This window comes from Chinchilla lanigera, unplaced genomic scaffold (genome assembly GCF_000276665.1).
Source record: "Chinchilla lanigera isolate Chin_1 unplaced genomic scaffold, ChiLan1.0 scaffold00113, whole genome shotgun sequence".
NCBI lineage: Eukaryota > Metazoa > Chordata > Mammalia > Rodentia > Chinchillidae > Chinchilla > Chinchilla lanigera.
Window position 1 is genome coordinate 2,782,554 of NW_004955514.1, and position 17,914 is coordinate 2,800,467.

Sequence of the window (17,914 nt, forward strand, 5' to 3'; positions counted from 1 at the left end):
CAGAGCTGGACCAGACAGACGACCTTGCCTCTAGCTCCAGTCCAGCGGTCAGGGCAGCTGAGGGGACAGGTGGGGACAACAGGTCAGCCTCAGTGGCTGTGATGGGGCCCGCAGACTACCCCCAGTCTTGCGTGGGGACAGCTGGGGAGGCTGCCTCGGTCCTTGAAATAGTCATGAAATCTGCTCCGTGGCAGGACATGGACGCAGTAGATGGGGAAGCAACTGGGAAACCAGGAAGTAGGGACGGAAGCACAGGTGCACAGCAGACAGATAGGTGCTAGATGATGAAGTGGACAGATGATTGCTATGAGATAGACCATAGGTGATTGATGGTAGATCAGTGATAAAGTGATATATACAAGGGCCGGAGATATAGCTCAGAGGCACAAGCACCTGCCTGGCAAGCACAAGGTCCTGAGTTTGGTTCCCGGTACCAAAAAAAAAAAAAGTGATATATACAGTGGATTGACTGGAGCATCTTTAGGTCAAGGGAACACTGCCCTAACTGACAGAGCTTCCAATGCCCTATGCTAGAACAATTTGAGCAACAAAATAAAGTTAATTAATAAAGTTAATTAGACCACAGCCAAATATTAAATCAACACCCCAAGGGCCACCCTGCTGGAAAGAAGTGACCTAAGAACTAAGTCAATGGGAGGAGAGACCCTTTACTCCCTGTCAGGAGACTAACCACGCTGGCCACACTGGCCTGCTTCTTGAGGGGACAGTGGGGGATGGGGAAACCCAGCAGGTGCAGCCTGTCCTGACCGCCCTGTGGGCTGGAGGAGGGTGGAGGCCGCGGTGAGGAGTGTCTGCGCCGCCAGCCCTGGCCCCTGCCACAGAGGGTAGGACTGTGGCTCACAGGAGGGGCAGCGGCTGTCACCGGGCACCCAAGTCCGGCCAACAGCAACCTAAACAGGGCACAGACCCGTAGCTCCTATCTTCAATTCTATGAGAATATGTCCACTCTCTCCCCGACAGGAGACACTGTCACCTGCAGGCTGGATGGGCAACACCCATGGGCGGGCCCTGGTCACCTGCAGCACAGGTCACTGACACGGAGGAAAGGAAACCACAGGCGCCTCTGCCCTTTGCCCCTTAACCACATGGGCAGGCCCAAGGAGCCCACAGATGGGGCTGCCGAGGACAGCGACACCTGGGAAGCGAGGGGTCCCGGGTAAGTCTCGCTGCCCCACGCAGCACGCGGCACCCGGCCGTGACCTAGACGAGGACTTCCCAGGGCCTGCGAGGAGCCGGAGGCAGCGCCATGCCGGGTGTGGGCAGCGACGCGGGAGCGTGTTGGGGTCGGGGCTGCTGGCGCCAGTGGAAGGGAACCCGGCGGGGCGGGGGAGGCGTATCCCCAGGAGAGGCAATGGCACAGGGCGCAGAGGGGACTTGGGGTAGGAGCTGCCAGAGGCTGCTGCCGTCGAAGGTGGGTGCTGGCACCGCGAGCTGCGGAGGGTCACCATGCGGGGCCTTCGAAGCAGCCTGTCTGTCCACCAATAGAGGAGCAGATAAGGAAACCGCGGGGCTTATTCACAGCAGAGCACAACTCTGCCTCTGAGAAGGGCAAATCGGAGTCGCTCGTAGGAAGTGGGTGCTCCTCCAGACCGCAGTGCTGAGTGAAATGAGTCAGACGCAGAAGGTTAAATATCGAGCAACTCTCTCATGTGAGAACCCGAAATATGAACAATTTAAAGAGCGAAAGAAAAAAAAGAGACGGTGGGAAACAGGACCTAGAGCTGTGGTGAATGCGGAGGGAGCTCGTGGTGGAGGGAGGGGAGGAAACAGAATTCAGGTGCGTTACAGCGCGCACCCTCCCCCCGGGACTCCGAGCTCTAGGCCCTGCAGACCTGACGAAGAAAAGAATTAGAAAGAAAGAAGCCGAGGTGAGAGTCCAAAGCCAGAACAATCGCTGCGCCCGAGCGCAGGGGACAAGTTCCGGGGAGGGGAGGGGCCCGTGGGGAGGGAGGGTCCAGGCCAGAGAGCACAGGGACTGGAGCAGGGGCGCAAGTGTGGCCTGGGCCCTGACAGCGGTATCGGCACTGGGCCTCCACGGGCCCACAGTAATGCAGGTGCTGACGTAGGAGCAGAGTGGGGCTGTTCTACCTTCCTCCCTGCTTTCTGAAACTGAAACAGTTCCAAAAATCAAAGGCTGCTCAGTAGAACAAGCTGTACGTGTTTAGAGAATCCCCCTGGTTTTTTGTTTTTTTTTTTTTTGAGACAGGGTCTCACTATGCCGTGCAGGCTGGCCTTGAACTCACTATGCAGCCCAGGCTGGCCTCAAACTCATGGCGATTCTCCTGCCTCAGCCTCTTGGGATTACAGGCATGAGCTACCACACCTGGCTTCAGAGCAAACTATTAAGGTCCAAGGTCATGGCACTGTAGACAGAGCCAGAGCTGTGCTAACGCCCAGAGTGACTTTCAACTCACTGCTGTGTTGTCCTGGGCAGCTGTGGAGGCCCTGGGCCACACCTCCTTCCTCATAAACCCCAGAGACACCTGCAGCACAGCCCACCGTTATTGTCCTGCAGCCCTGGGGAAACGAAGGCAGGCCTGTGGAACAGCATCCCTGTCCAGCTGCTCCCTGCCAGTGCTCTGGGCAGCTGGCACCACTGTAAGAACGGAACACACTGGTGAAGCGCACCGTGTCCCGGGCCCACCACACCCAACCGAAGGAGGCTGAGCCTCTGGGAGGCTAAGGCAGGAGGCTGAGAGAATGAGGCTCAGAGAGGCCCAGGACTTCTCCTCAGCCACAGACTGGCCTCTCACCCCCAAGCTGTGCAAAGTCCACCACTGCCGGCCAGGGCCAGCCTTGACTCGCCAAGGCCCAGAGACACCAACGTCCTGCCTCCAGGTCGCCGTCCTCCCCAGGGGCCCAACTCCTGTCACCGTCAGCTGCAGCTGCTGGCCTCGTGCGGACGCTGATGCAGACACCCAAGAGTACATCCTCACCTCAGGCCCAGGAGGGCCGTCACTTTCCCACAAGCGCGCAGCCGGGAAGTGGGGGACCCGCCCAGCAGGCCGCAGTGGCCTCCTCCAGGACGTCCTCTTTCCATAAGGCCGCGCTCTGGGCCTGGTCACAGGACCAGGGGTCACGCCTCTGCCCCCTGACGGCGCCCTGCTCTTCCCATCTCAGCCACGGGGACAGGGACAGGGACACCAACCTGCCTGTCCGGCCACCCTGAACCCCACCCCTGTGGTCCTGGCCACGGGCAGTTTCACGGACACCTGCTCCGAGTGACCTCCTGGCGCTCGCCTGGCTGTAAGACCAGCTCAGCGGAGAGGACGGGGACTTACCTGCCAGGGCGGCCGACGCTGCCAAGGAGGAATGGAGCCCAAGCCCCTCACCTTCGAGGCTGGTGGGGTCACAGCCCTGCGGAGCCCATGGGCCTCAGCCCCAGTCGCAAGACCAGGCCCGCCTTGCAGGGAGGGGCGGCCGGAGGCCGGAGGCTGACCTACCCCTGCTTATCACCAGCCGGGAAAGAGGCCGCAGCTCCAAGCCAGCATTCCTGAGCTGGGTGGGAGGGGCCGGTGCAGCCTGGTCTGTTCCGGCTTTCGGCTTTCCAGGTACAGGTTGGACGGGGCCACCTACCTGGACCCTACAGCTTAGGACGGGGACACTCAGCTGGAGGGTGGACAGCTTGACCGGTCTTGCTTGAGCCCTCCTGGCACCCTATAGCTAGGCCTTGGTGGCCACGGGCTTGGGAATTCCACAAACACTTATTGAGCACCCAGTGTGTGGGCTGCCTGGGCCCTTGTAGGCCAACAATGAGTCAGCAAAGATGGTGCGTCCAGAGAAACTGATCCCCCGTTTGCTCAGGAGAGTCACAGCCAGGCATGGGGGTGCACACCCCTTGCCCCAGCAATCAGGAGGCTGAGGCAGGAGGCTCAAAATTTCAAGCCCCCCCCCCATAGCTAAGAAAATTCACGAGACCCCAAATAAAAAAGAACAGGTTGTGTAGCTCAGCGAGAAGGTTCTGGATTCAATCTCCAGTACCACCTCATCCCACTCCCCAAAAGAGGAGGGTCACCTAGGATGTCCGTGAGGTGCAGCTCCTGGACCCACACCCACTGGGTCAGGAACCCCCAGGGCAGGGCTCAGAAACTGAGATTTCTTTTTTAAGGGATGTAGGCTGTTTATTGACCACTCCCATCAATACCTACAATGAACAGGGCACAGCTGGCCACTGCAGAGTTACTGTCCTGGCCTCTGCCCAACACTGAAAAATATAGAGCCTACACTGGAGGAACGGGTTGGGGTCAAGAAATACCTGCAGTCCGTAACTTAGAATCACAGAAGTTTGCCGGGCATGGTGGCGCATGCCTGTAATCCCAGCACTCGGGAGGCTGAGGCAGGAGGATCGTTGTGAGTTTGAGACCAGCCTGGGCTACAAAGTGAGCTCAAGGCCAGCCTGAACTGCATAGCGCGACCCTGTCTCAAAAAGACAAAAAAAAAACTGCCAGAATCGCAGAAGTTTGCTCTCTCATTTGTTCCAGCGGGCCCTCAGCGGCAAACACCGCCAGCTCCCAAAGAGCTCCCTTGAGCCAAGCCCTGAATATTCCGCCTCCAACCTTTGAGTCACCGGTCCCGGCTCACTGTGAAGGAGGGTGTCACCGGGCATCGGGGGACGGTGGGTGTCCTTAACAAGCCTTGCCTAGCTTATTCCAATAGACAAGGTTGTCTGGCTTCCTTATTTGGTTTTTTTTTTTTTTTTTTGGTTTTTTTTCTCCGGTACTGGGAACCGAACTCACGGCCTTGCGCTTGCCAGGCAGGCGCTTTTGCCACTGAGCTAAATCCCCAGTCCCTTGGCTTCCTTATTTGGGCAGGGCAGCTGCTGGTCGGGATAGGATTCTTCTTTTTAGGAATTCTACAAGTAAACAGCTGTATTTCTGTGATAAAAGACACAGATACAGATACAGACGCAGATACGGCTGCTTTGAAATTACCCACCTTGAACTGTCCTGTCAGCCCTGGGATCGGCTGTTTAGCTGGGAAGGCTGTGTCTTCAGAAAAACTTGGAATTTGCCTGTAGGCGATTCATTCCCTAGGTTTCTCAGGATGACTTGGAAGAACTGGGGTTATCAGCCGTGGTTTTTGTTTTGCTGAATGCTTAAAAACGAAACAAAATAAAACCGTTCACATCAGAATTTTATCACTGCACACAGATAAATTAAAAACTCAGAATGGCCACCACGATGGGAACAGAAACGAGTTCCGAGTGAGGCTGACTGGAAAATTGCTCCGACATTTAGAAAGCAGAGGAAACGTAGCAGGCTGTCAGATGCTCTTTTCTGATGAAGGAAGCAACTGTGGAAAGCTTTCATTTGTTCAAAGCAGCCAGTGCTACTGAGAGAAAACAAAACCAGACAAAAACCCAACAACCCCTCTTTTTTTTTTTGCCATTTTGAGACAGGGTCTTGCCATGCAGTTCAGGCTGGCCTTGAGCTCACTTTGTAGCTCAGGCTGGTCTCGAACTCACAACGATCCTCCTGCCTCAGCCTCCTGAGTGCTGGAATTACAGGCGTGCACCACCATGGCCGGCTGGCCAACAACCCCTCTAATACTACTTTCAAAACTAACATGTTAAGCTTGATTTTCATTAGAATGCATTTTTCTTTTTAGGGTTGGGGATATAGCTCAGCCACAGAGCACCTGCCTGGCAAGTACAACGTCGTGAGTTTGATTCCCGGTACCAAAAACAGAACAAAACAAACAACAAAAAAATAAGAATGCAGCAGTTTTTTCATACTAGTAGATAAAAAATCTACTCAATCTGCATATATAATGCAAATATATATACAATAATTTGTAAATAAAATGATGGAAATTATTATTGAGCTTCATCTTCTGGACATGAATGCTGAGTTAGTCTCCCTAAAAAGCAATCACAACTGGGTGTGGCAGTGCACGTCTATAATTCCAGCATTCAGGAGGCAGAGGCAGGAGGGTCGCCTCAAGTTTGAGACTAGCCTATGCTACGTAGTGAGTTCATGACCAGTCTGGGCTACATAGTGAGACCCTGTCTCAAAAAAGAAAAGAAGAGAAAAAAAGAGAAGTGAGAAGAGAAAAGAAAGGTTGAGGATTTAAAATGGTTCCGGGATTCCAGCCACACCTGGCTCGGCTGACCGTCAGTGGACGTGGTTCTTTGGCCGCAGGCAGTGCAGTGCTCGTGGGCTGCACTTGCCTCAGCCTCCACGTGGAGGTTTCCAGACGTCTGGCTGATCCTGAAGGTCTGGGAGTCCAGCTCCGCACGTCCCCACCCTGGCTGCTGGGCGGGGGCTGAGGGTCGCTGAGGTGTCCATCAGGGAAGGAGGCGGGCACTGGAACCCCCCCCCCCCCGTTGCCAGGGCAGGGGCAGGAGTGGCCCACCCAGGTGAGCCTGGCCCGGGGTGGCTGCTGGAGCACCCCCCCAGCATGCTGCGGGCATGGATTTCACGGAGGGCTCCTAGGCCCCAGCTGCCCAGCTGCTCGCAGGACCTGGGACAGCCGCCTCGAGGGTGCCGGCCCTGCGCCTTTGATCGGGTTCCCGTCCCAGCCAGGACTGTGGGGCTGTCCCTGTCTCAGGTACACAGCCTCCCACCTGGGCAGCCCACAGCGGGCACCCAGCTCACCCTGGAGACCCCAGCTGCTGTCTGCGCCCAGGCCAGCTCTCACCACAGGTCCCCCCGTCTCCTGCTGGAGACTCTGCCCTTTCTCCCCTCCCCCCTGGAGCCAGCATGTTCCATCCCAGCCCCGGAGCCTCAGTTTCCCCATCTGCACACTGGAAGGGGCTGGCTGGGGGTCGGCTGAGCCCCCTTCCAGCCAGGGCTGTGGAGCTGTTTCTGGGCCAGGCACGCTGTGCATCTGTGACATCGGGGAGCACACGGCTCTCCCCCAGGCCCGCACTCCCGGCTGAGGGGTGGGAGGAGCGCAGGGGCAAGCGCCCTTCTCCAGGGCTCAGGAACAGGGCTTTGCCCCAGGATCTCCTGCACACCTCTCCATCCAGCTCTTCCGGTCTCAGAACTCACGCAAAGGAGGCACAGTCAGTGTGCTCAGTATGTGTGAGATTTGCTGTGCTCTGGGGACTGGCATCTAGAAGCCCAGAATTCTGTTAAAAGCACATAAACTGGCCACTGGGGAGGCTGAGGCAGGAGAATTGCTTTGAGTTCAAGGACACCCTGGGCTACATAGCAAGACCCTGTCTCAGAAAATCAAAAAAGCCAAAAGAACGGCACCCACACCCACACATACCCCCCCTCATATCCTCAGTTTGCTATCACCCTTTGAAAGACAGTTTTAGAAATCTTGCTTGAAAAAATACAGCTGAATGTGCCTTCCCTTGGCCCCATGGCCCCATGGCCCCAGCACAGCCAGGCCCCCAAGAGCTCAGACAGCTGGAGGAGCCCGTGGGGGGGGGGCAGCCTGGAGGGTGGAGGAACCCCAGGAGAGGTGTGGAGACATACAATGCCGCCTCCTGTGTCCTGGGCTGAACCTGCGCCCCTGCCAGGCAGGAACGGCGGCAGCAGGGTGGGGACAGGCTGGACTGTGATGGAGGTCACGGCCCAAGGCCACACAGGACCTGAACTCAGGTCACCCTGAAACGCAGCTGCATGTCCACCTCCCTGGTGCTGGGGACTGAAGCCAGGGCCTCACACACGCCCTGGGCAGGAGCTCGACCACAGAGCTACACCTCCAGCCACTCTGACTGTACTCTGAGACAGGGTGTCACTCAGTTGCCCAGGCTGACCTTGAACTTGCAATCCTCCTGCCTCGGCCTCCGGAGAATCTGGGGTTACGGGTCTGCACCACGGCGCCCAGGTCTCCTGGAGTCTTTAATCATTTCTAGATGACTGACAGCAGCAGAGACGGTGCGAACCCTGTGGAAATAGTTGCTGGACTGTGTTGCGCAAGGGTAATGACACCAACTGCCTTGTACGTTTAATGCAGACGCAACTTTTTAAACAACTCAAGCCTCAGTAGGTTGAATTTATTTTTAATTTATTTAATTTTTTTTTTTTTTTTTACTTTTTGAGATAGGGTCTCGCTATGCAGTTTAGGCTGGACTTGAGCTCACTTTGTAGCCCAGGCTGGTCTCGAACTCAGTCAAGCCTCCTGCCTCAGCCTCCTGAGTGCTGGGATTATAGGCATGCGCCACCACGCCCGGCCTGTGGGTTGAATTTAAAAATGCTCTTTAAATCATGCATGGTGGTGCATGCTTGTAATTCTACTGCTCTGGGAGGCTGAGGCAGGAGAATCACAAGGACAAGTCCAGCCTGGGTAAAATAGACCCCAGCTCAAAAAAGTGGGTGGGGGATATAGTTTAGTGCAAAGGCCCTGGGTTCAACCCCTAGTGCCCCAAAGTAGATTGATAACTAATTAATTAAAATGATCTTTAGCTAAAAACACTGGGCAGAAGGGCATGAAGACACCTGCTGTGGCCCCCAATACGGGCTGTTGGGAGGACGTCCACTGTCTCGCTCTGTGATCTCCGCGTGTGTGAGCGCCACAGCCGCAGCCTGATTTAAACTGTTTTTATTTTAAAGAGAAACAAAATAAAACAAAATTTCAAAACAAGATAATAAGAGGGTAACAATGGTTACTACATTGAGTATTGTTATCTTTAAATTAGAAACTAAGATAAATTAGTATAACTAGCATGCGTGTGTATATATATAGTGTGTGTGTATATATATATATATATACATTTTTTTTTGCATTTCCCTTCCTTGTTTTCTCCTTTCCCCCATCCCAGTTGTTCTTTCCTTTTGAATAGTTTCTTCCCATTTTAAACAGTTTCTTCCCATTTTACAATATCTATTGTACATTTTGGTTCTTATTTATCTTTCAGCTTCTCACACTAGGGAGACAACACGATGTTTGCACATGTGAGTCTGATTTATTTCTCTTATGAGTATGGTCTCGAGTTGCACCCATTTACCTATAAAAGTCTCCAGTGTATCCTTCTTTATGGCTGAGCAGTACTCCACTGGATAAAAAGACCACATCTTTTTTATCCATTCCTCAGTTGATGGGTATTTCGGGTGTTTCCAAGATTTAGCTATGACAAATTGTGCTGCTATAAACATGGGTGCACATATATCCCTGTGGCAAGATGTTTTTCATTCTTCTGGGAAGATGCTCAGAGGGGGAATAGCTTGTTCGAATGGGACCTCCAATCCCAGTTTTTTAAGGAATCTCCCCACTGATTTCCACAGTGGCTGCTCCAGTCTACGCTCCCACCACAGTGGAGAAGTGTTCATTTTCCCCACGCCTTGCCAGCATTTGTTATCGGCTGATTTCTTGATGATAGCCATCCTTTCCAGGGTGAGATGGAATCTCAGTGTTGTTTTAATTTGCATTTCTCAAATGACCAGTGATGTTGAACATGTTTTTATATATTCATTTGCCGTTCGTATTTCTTCATTTGAGAAGTGTGTGTTCATCTCAGGTGCCCATCTTTGCACTGGGTCTTTAAATTTGGGAGGTTTGAATTTTTTGAGTTCTTTGTATGCACAACGTGATTCTTTTCACAAGCAGCAGAAAACCCGCTGGCGGGCGATAGACAAAGTGATGTGCTGGTGGCACTTCCCCCATGCTGCTCAGGCCCATCCGGACCAGCGCTGTCTCTGCAGGGCAGGCCAGATGCCTCCAGCAGCCTCTGGGGCTGTCACCTGCAGGGGTGTGTGGCACTGTGGGCCCTGGCGTGCGTGGGCCCGGCAGCCAGTTCTCTCCTGGGTGGCTTTGTGTCAGCGCTCTCCCCCCAGGGCCGAGGTTTCCGGCTCTAACAGAGCCAGGCCCGCTTGGCCCGAATCTGCCCCAGGCATGTGAAGCTGCCAGGTCAGCCTCCGCTGGGCGCCGGCCTGCAGGGAGGGGACGGCCACCACTGCCCTCTAGTGGGAGCTGAGGAGAGCGCCTAGAAGCCCCGCGTCCAGCTCTCTAAAGGTGCTGTTCCGCTTCTGAGGGAAGCCTGGCCCTCCAAAGACCCCCAACAGGGCCTGGGTAAATCAGCCCAGGATGAGAGGGACGGGGCCTGCCTGGGAGGGGCTGCGCTGGGATGCGGCCGTCTCCCGCCGCTGAGACCCGTTTCCAGAGGGTCCGTGATTTACCAGCTGACTGAGTGCTCCCAAGACCCGGCACTGTTCCCCCATCCCCTGGCCTTCGTGGGCCACTGCATCGGGTCACCCACCCCACTGACTGCAGAGGCCCCAGCGGGGGGCCCAGCATCCCGCACTGAGAAGGGGGACAGGTGCGGCCCAAGTGCCCAGCCCCACAGCGCCGGCCACCGTCATGCCCGCCCGGGTGCGTGCTTCCACCCTGGAGCCTGTGCCACAGAGCTCGGGGTGACAGGGTAGGTGTGCCGGGCAGCCGCAGGAACGTCTGTGAGGTCAGCGCAGGACAGGGTGTGACGGGGCTCAGCGAGCAGATGTGGGGCCAGCTGTGGGCACCTGGCCAGGCAGGCGTCGTCACGGACAGAGCAGACCCCACCGGGGCTCCAGGAGCGGCACCACCTGACCCGTCCATCCACACGGCTCCCGCCCCTCCTGGTACCTGCTGGACCACTGGCCTCTCTGCGCCCCACCTCACCTGTGGGTTTGGGCATGGGCCCCATTACGATCTAAATGTCCCCAGAGGGGCTCCTGTCCCAGAGGTGGGGCTCTGCGGTGACTAGATCACATGGCACACATGTCAGTGACCAACCCACCAGTGAATCGTCCCTGGGTGGCACTGTTGGGTGTGACAGAGGCGGGAGGCGGGCCTGGCTGGAGGGGTGGGCATGGGACGTGACCTCAGCACTCTTGTCCAGGCCTCTGCTCCCTGAGCGCCTGCTAGTCGCCATGCTGCGAGCGGCTCTCTTCCGCCACCCCCTCCGCCAGGTGTTCCTGTCTGCCACAGCCACAGCGGAGCCAGCTGAGCACGGACGGGAACCAAGAGCCGCAGCAAACCTCTGCCCTCTGTGCCAGGCATCTCATCACGGTGGCGCACAGCGGGCTAACATGCTCCCCCAGAACCCTCGGATGAGGCCACAGCCCTGGGGTGGCCCCCAGGCCCCAAGACAGACTCCCGCAAAAAGAAATGTGTGCTCTTTAAAGCCATAACAGTGACAGGCTCGGCTGTGACACTGCACAGGGGAGGGGGAGGGGAGGGGGGGAGAGGAAGAAGAGGTGGTCAGCCACGGACTCGGGCGCGGAGCGGCTGGGCTTCGGCTTCTGCTCCCCACTGGCGCCCCGGGTGACCTGGGAGGGCTTGGCCCCTAGTTCCTTAGTTTCCCCCTCTGGGAGGCGGGGCCGGCAGCCCAGGTGGCAAGGAGGACAGGGCATCAGGTGAGTCAGCGGTGTGCCGTGGGCCGGGGCCGGCTTCCCTGCGCCCACGGCTTCCCCAGCACCTGGACATGGTGGGCCCCTCCACGCAGCGAGGACATCAGAGCCAGGTCTGCCCACGCGTTGGGCGAGAGGACAGCAAGTAAGGCCTGGTGTTCTGGTAGGACGAGGCTGGGCGGGCTGATAAACTCACAGTCAGACCCTCCCAGCCCCGCTGTCCATGAGGCAGCAGGGATTAGAAAGGACTCGGCGAGGCAGGTCCCCTCTGGGAGCCTGGGTGTCCTCAGCTGCAGCAGGCCAAGTGTGGGCCCAAGGACACGAGGCCGTGCCCTGCTCTGCCCAGTCTCCCCACCTCCGCCTGCTGGGAGCCCCGGGTTTCCCACTCTGCCTGCACACCTCAGCCCCAGACAGGGCTGGTCAGTCAGTCGACTCTGTGAAGTGATCGGTGCCACACTGTCCCCTCTCCCGGGGGCTCACTGCGGTGCAAGCTTGCTGGCTGGTGCATACTTCCCAGGCCACTAGTGCCCAGACCCCAGCCCTGTCTCCACCATTCCTGTGAGGTCCTCGTCTTCCCGCCCCCATGCTGAAGGGCACCGTGCCCCACTCCACAGGCCCGCTACACATGTCACCCCGCAGTGTTCTCTCTTTGTGTCTGTCGCCACGCTCCGGGCTGAGCTGTGTGTCTCCGAGATTCAGACGCTGAGGTCCCAACTCAGAAGCTCAGAATGTGACTTGACTTAGAAAAGGGGCTGTGGCAGATGCCATTAGTTAGATGAGGTCCGCAGGGCGGCCCTGAACCAACACAGCAGTGTCCTTATTAAGGGGACGCAGAGGTCACCCTGTGAAGATGGAGAGAGACAGAGTGAGGCTCCTAACACACCCAGGAGAGGGCCGGAACGGATTTTCCTCCAGCATCACAAGGGAGCTCTTGCTGCTCGCCGAGCCAGACCTCCGGCCTGCAGACCGTGAGACAACGAAGAGCCCCCTCCAAAGCCTGCGCTCTCTGTTGCACAGCCTGGATGACAAGCGCAGTGGTGTCTCTGGTTGCTCCCCGAGCGCCCACGCAGCTGCTCCTGATCTCTCCTCTCCAGCACAGGGCTGGTCACAGCAGGGCGCAGTAACACAGCACCTGGCCTCAGCGCTGCCACCTGCCCTTCGTCCTCACCCTCTCTCAGGTGTGCGGGCTCCGAGTCCCTCCAGTGGCCCAGCAAACCCAAGCCTGGTTCCGGATTCTCTCCCGGGATCAGGCCGGATCCATCTCATTCGGCCCCTGGGATTGGACGATCCCTCCTGGCTTCTCTGGGATGGAAACTCTTCGCTGAGTCTACAAACCACTCAGAGTTCCCGGGCAGCTGGAATAGTGGGAAAACTCCACGCGCGTGTGAGCCAGGGCGTTACAGGCCCCTTGTCCACCTGCAGGATTCAAGTGAGCCCCAGGTGCGTGCCCATGAGGCTGGGCTGCCTCAGCTGAGGACCCAGGTGCTCGGACTTGCGTTGCAGAGAGGCCGGAGTTCGGCGTTGCTATTTTTACTCCTGGTTTCATGTGGCGCAGTTTTAAATTATTGAGCCGTTGGAAAGCTCCCACAATGAAATCATATTTCATTTGTTTCTCCATTTGGCTGTAAGTAAATCAATTTCAGGGACTCACTGGGAGGTGAGGACAGGACAAAGCAACCTGCAGCTTTGGCCAGAGAAGGCCCGGCTGCTTTGGGCTGTGCAGGGTTCCCCACGTCTAGACACTGCCTGCTCCATTTGTCACTGAGAGTCCTCATTTGCAAGACTTCTGTCCAGCCGAGTTTCCATGGTGGACACCTTCCTTCTAGATCAGGCCCCGGGGGAGCCTGGCTGCACCGTGCTGCTCTTCATAGCAGCAATCTGTGGGAAGCTGCACCAGACGTGGAGAGGTGGCGAGGGCACAGGGCAGGTCTGACCTCCTTCCTCTGTGCAGCGGGGAACCGGTGGGACTAGGGTGTGGGCCACATGCTGATCTCATGGGAGAGTGGCCCATGTGCCCTGGGCCAGAGACTCCAGGAGGCACCGAGACTCTCAAATGCTCCAGAGATCAGCATGTGCTGGAGACCCCAAGATGCACTGGACAGAGCCTGGCCTGCAAGGTCTGATGACAGCCAGTGATAGAGCCAGGCAGGACATAAAATCCTGGAGGCCAAAAAAAAAAACAAAAAAACAAAATCCTGGAGGCCTATGGTGGGGGCGGACAAGGCCTGGGGAGGGGAGGTGGTGCCTGTCCCAGCTGAGGGCCCGGGGGCTTCTTCAAAGAGGAATCTCAGCTGAAGCCCGCAGGAGAGCCTGGGCTGTCCACAAGAGGGGCCGCTCCAGCAGCCTGGGCCGAGGGCCTGGTGCTGCATGACCTGGTGGGCAGGTGCCCCCTGGCTGTGGACTCACGCTTGGCTCCTGCGCTCCAGCGCCCCTTGCAAGCAATGATAGGCTCAGGGGGAGCATGTGCTGAGGGCCACGGGCTCGCTCTTCAGAAGGGCACACTGTGCGTCCTAGCTGCTCCACCTGGTAAGAGTTTGCGGGTGGTTCATTACGGTCCCAGCTTCCTGCCTGCGCCACAAGGTGAGCACGATGGCAACAGGGTCTTCTGAGATGAAACCGAAATACAGGGGTCTGCCCAGCCTGCCCCAACCAGCCCAGCTCATTCTTCTGCGCAGCCCAGGGCCCTCGTGCCCTCCAAAGGGCAGCACGCATTTTCAGGGCAAATGGCCCTAATTTCAAAGCAACCTAAAGGCCATGGAGAAGAGACAGGTGCCCGTCCTGGGGGCATCCATCTGACAAGAGTCCATATTCACAGGACTGGTGTTTCGGATGCCCAGCCAGCCCACCAAGAAAAACTTCCCCAAGACGCCAGCAGGGCCCAGCTGACTGGCTGCAGGGTTCGCTTCCCACAGCCCACGGGTGACCGTGAACACACACTTTCCCCTTGCCGCCTCTCTCTCAGGACTGCCTCAGGTCAGCAGGAATGCAACCCCAAATTTCTAACCAGTGTCCACAGCACAGAAGAGTTAGGCTCAGGACGGCCTGACCCAGGGGCCGCCCTCTCTGTGTGCGTCACTGAGATAGCCCAGGTCCTTCGAGTGGTGACGATGTTCTCAGAAGGGTAGAGGTGGGGTGGCACCCTTGTGTGTCCCCAGGGTCCCACTGAAAGCTCTGCCATTGTCATCTACATCCCGAGTGCCTGTCACCTGCCTCGTGGCACTGGGCATGCCCGACAGGGGTCCAGGGACTCTGACATCTCAGCCCTGCGATCCACTGTCCTACCAGAGGCCAGCAGGGTGGGTGTTTCCTGACCCCAGAGGCAGCAGGTAGAGCCCCAAAAGCCCAGCCTAGGAGGGACACACACCAGCACTGGCCCTGAGAGGTCCCAGCAGGGACAGCAGGAGGATGAGACTCCTACCCCTGCTGCTGGGAGACTCGCTTGCTTGTCTCTGGGTTTCCCCAGAACCAAAGGCCCAGCCAACTTCCGTCCCCCTCGAGCCTGCTCCTGTGGCTTGAGCTGGTCGAAGTTTCCTGAGCCCAGCTCTGTGGGGGCGGGAAGTCCAAGAACGTGGGACCACACCGCAAGGCATCCATCCCACAGGGACAGACAGCAAACGCACTGCTTCTGAAGACACGGGAGCCACCATCGGGCCATACCCAGGGCCTCATGGAACCCCAAGCATCCCCCAGAGGCCCTGTCTCCAAATACCACATTTGACTTTGGGGTTACATCTCCAACGCAAGGACTTCTGGGGACACGGGGACCCTCAGCACCCTCCCCCAGCCTGCAGAGGAAAGGACACATGGCGCTGCTGGAGGTCATGTCAGAGCTAAGGCAAATGGGACGCAGCGATCTTCAGGCAGGGACAGTCGGCAAGTCTACACGGGACCAGAGCTAGGAGGACGGAGACGGGACCACTGCCTGGGCCAGCACATGTGAGGACTTGCAGGGACCCCCACTTCGAGGGAGGGGAGTCACTGGGGGTGGGGGACACTCCCTAAGCACCCAAGTGGGAGGGGTCCCCACACAGCGGCTGGGCGGGGGCAGAGGTCAGGCTGGGGATTGAGGGTGGCACAGGTGTGAGCTGGGCAGGAAGGGGAGGGTGGGGGCTCTGCGGTCCCCCAGGTCCTCCCCCTGCCTCTGTGGCCACCAAAGCCCAGACCTTCTTCTCCCATCACTAATGGGCTTTTGGGGGCCTTCTGGGTTTGGACCCAGGGCCTTGTGCATACTAGGCAAGCGCCCGACCACTGAGCCCCATCCTTGCTGGACACGGGAAGGACGTTTCTCTGTAGCCTGTGTCCACGAGCCCCTCGCTGGCCCTCTGACACCCCGCCCGTCAGGCCTCCTGCACAGGCGGCCCGCGGCACTGTTCTCTAAGGATCACGCGACTTGGGAGACAAGTTGTTGCCCCTTTTCTACACTGGAACGGAGTTTAGCACATCAAAGGTTTTTAATAAATTGTTGCATGCGTGAATGAAATGCCTGTGAGAATAGGCAAGTCTTAAGGGGCTCCACGGCACGCACCTCTCCCCGATCGGTTTTGATAACAGTAATTATCATAATAACCGCATTTCTGGAGCCTGACTTCTTGCCAGGGATTGGAGAGGCTCCGCTTAACACTGCTCATTTCACGCAGCAGTCCTAAGGGTGGCACCTGTACTTAACGGAAGAGGGAACCGAGGGACAGAAAGGACAGCTGGTGGCTCCGGGTCACACGAGTCCACAGCCCCAGGGACTCAGGCTGAAGTCCAGTTCAATCTATCCAAACCAAGTGATCTGATTCAAGGCACATTCCCCGAGGTCCAGCCGCTGCAGGCACAGGGCAAGAAATGAATGACAGGGCCCTGGTCAGGCCCGCCCTTGCCACCAAGCTACTGGGTGACGCCAGGCAGGGCCTCTCTGGCCTCTGTCCAGGTCTTGGGGAAGAAAGTGCTGGGGCCGCAGGACCCTGGGTCCTTCCAGGCTGAGACCTGCTATGACCCCTGGCCTCTACCCCCATGAAGGTTCCTGCTCCCACAGCCGGGCCAGCTCTCCGGGGAGGCCACAGCATGCTGTCCCTGGGGACACCCAAAACAGGGCCAGCCAGGGCAGCTCAACTCACAGGGACAACTGCTGAGGATTTTAGCGGCAGAGGATGTCGAGGCCTCCTAAGAGGCCCTAAGGAGCCCTTGGAGACACAGTGGGGCTTAGGCTTCTGATAGGGAGGGGACAGAGGGCTTCCCAAGAGGGCAGGTGGGAGCAGGGCTGCTCCCCGAGTGCGTGGGCACCCAGAATTCCTTTTGGGGTGAGGGACAGGTTAAGCGCTCTCTGCCCACCCCTCTGTTTCAGCAGGTGTTTGCAGATGCCCGCTGGCCCTGCATTAGACACCGAGGGCAATGATGACTGCATTGTTGATGACCCGGACTGACACCCCTCATGCTGTTCACCGCACCGTGAGCTCACGGCACTCAGACCTGTCCTGGAGGGCAGGGGCCGCTCCAAGTCTAGAGAGGAAGGTTGAGCGGTGTCATCAACCTTTCAGGAGGAGGGGGACAGCCAGGAGCAACCCAGGACCATCTCCACGGCCACAGTGGGTGCTCCCAGCCCACCTGCCTCCCTCACTCAGCCGTTCAGACGCCCCCTTGTTGCCCATAGCAACAGGGGCTGCTCAAGGGCCACTGCTGAGGCGGGGGCTGGGCTGGGCAAGGGACCCCTGATCTTTTCCCGCGCCCCTCCATCAGCATCAGTGGGTAGGCGCACAGCCCAAGGCTGCAGGCTCAGACCCTGCCAGGCCCCCTGGGCTCCAGGGCATCCAGGCTGGGCTGGTTCCCCAGGACCTGAGCTCTCGGGGAGTCTTGTGCTCCCCTGCTCCCGCCTGGCCCTTTTTGATCTAGAGGGGTGCTGCGGCTCGTGTGTGGGCAGGGACACTCTGTCTCAGGAGTCCAATCCCAGTCCACTCTGTGCCCAGCCCTCTCTCCCTTCATGGCCTCTCCCAGCAGCCCCGGCCCAGGGCGAGCTCCTTGTCCCTGCCTCCCCACCAGGCCCTGCGCCCCTGCTGTCTGTGCTGTCCCCCGTGCCCTGATTGCCTTTCCTATCCCCACCCACGGTCTGCGCAGGGTGCTGGCGTCACCCAGAGAAGTCCGTCGCTGCGGGGGCCCTTGGGGTGCGATCCCAGGGCCAGGGCCCCAGCAGGGGGCGGGCGGCAGGGAGCTGAGGTGTGTAACGAGGGGGGCACAGGGCGCGAGTCCAGCGGTCCGGACCTCGCCCTGGGGTGTCAGCTAATCCTGCCTGCACCGCACCCTCGCTGTGCCTCGGTTTCCCCCGGTGTAAACTGGTAAAGAAGGGAGATGGCATAAAAGGCCTTCCACTGCGCAAGGGCTTCTTCAAGCTGGTTCTTCCCTGCGCCGCCGCTGTCCTGGCGACTGCGGAGCTCCCGAGAGCCGCCGGTCGCCGGTCCCAGCCAAGGCCACGGCGACAGCCCCACAGAGCCGGAGGAGCGATCCCAGGACCCGTGGGGCTCTGCGCCTGCGCGTCGTGGCGCCTGCCCATACTTGTAGTCCGCGCGTCTGGAGGCGGCGGCGCGGGGGCGCGCGGCGGGGGCGCGAGGCCTACACTTCCCAGGGTGCGCGCGGGC

At 58.3% G+C, this 17,914-nt stretch overlaps 1 protein-coding gene across 1 annotated transcript in view; it reads right to left on the reverse strand.

Moving 5' to 3' along the window:
- Sh3tc1 (SH3 domain and tetratricopeptide repeats 1) overlaps positions 1-3,514 on the reverse strand; it is a 33,569-nt gene extending 30,055 nt beyond the window's left edge. The window contains exon 1 of the mRNA XM_013506769.1: positions 3,303-3,514. The gene's annotated coding sequence lies outside the window, so the exon portion shown is untranslated. The remainder of the gene's footprint in view (positions 1-3,302) is intronic.
- Positions 3,515-17,914: the final 14,400 nt, after the last annotated feature.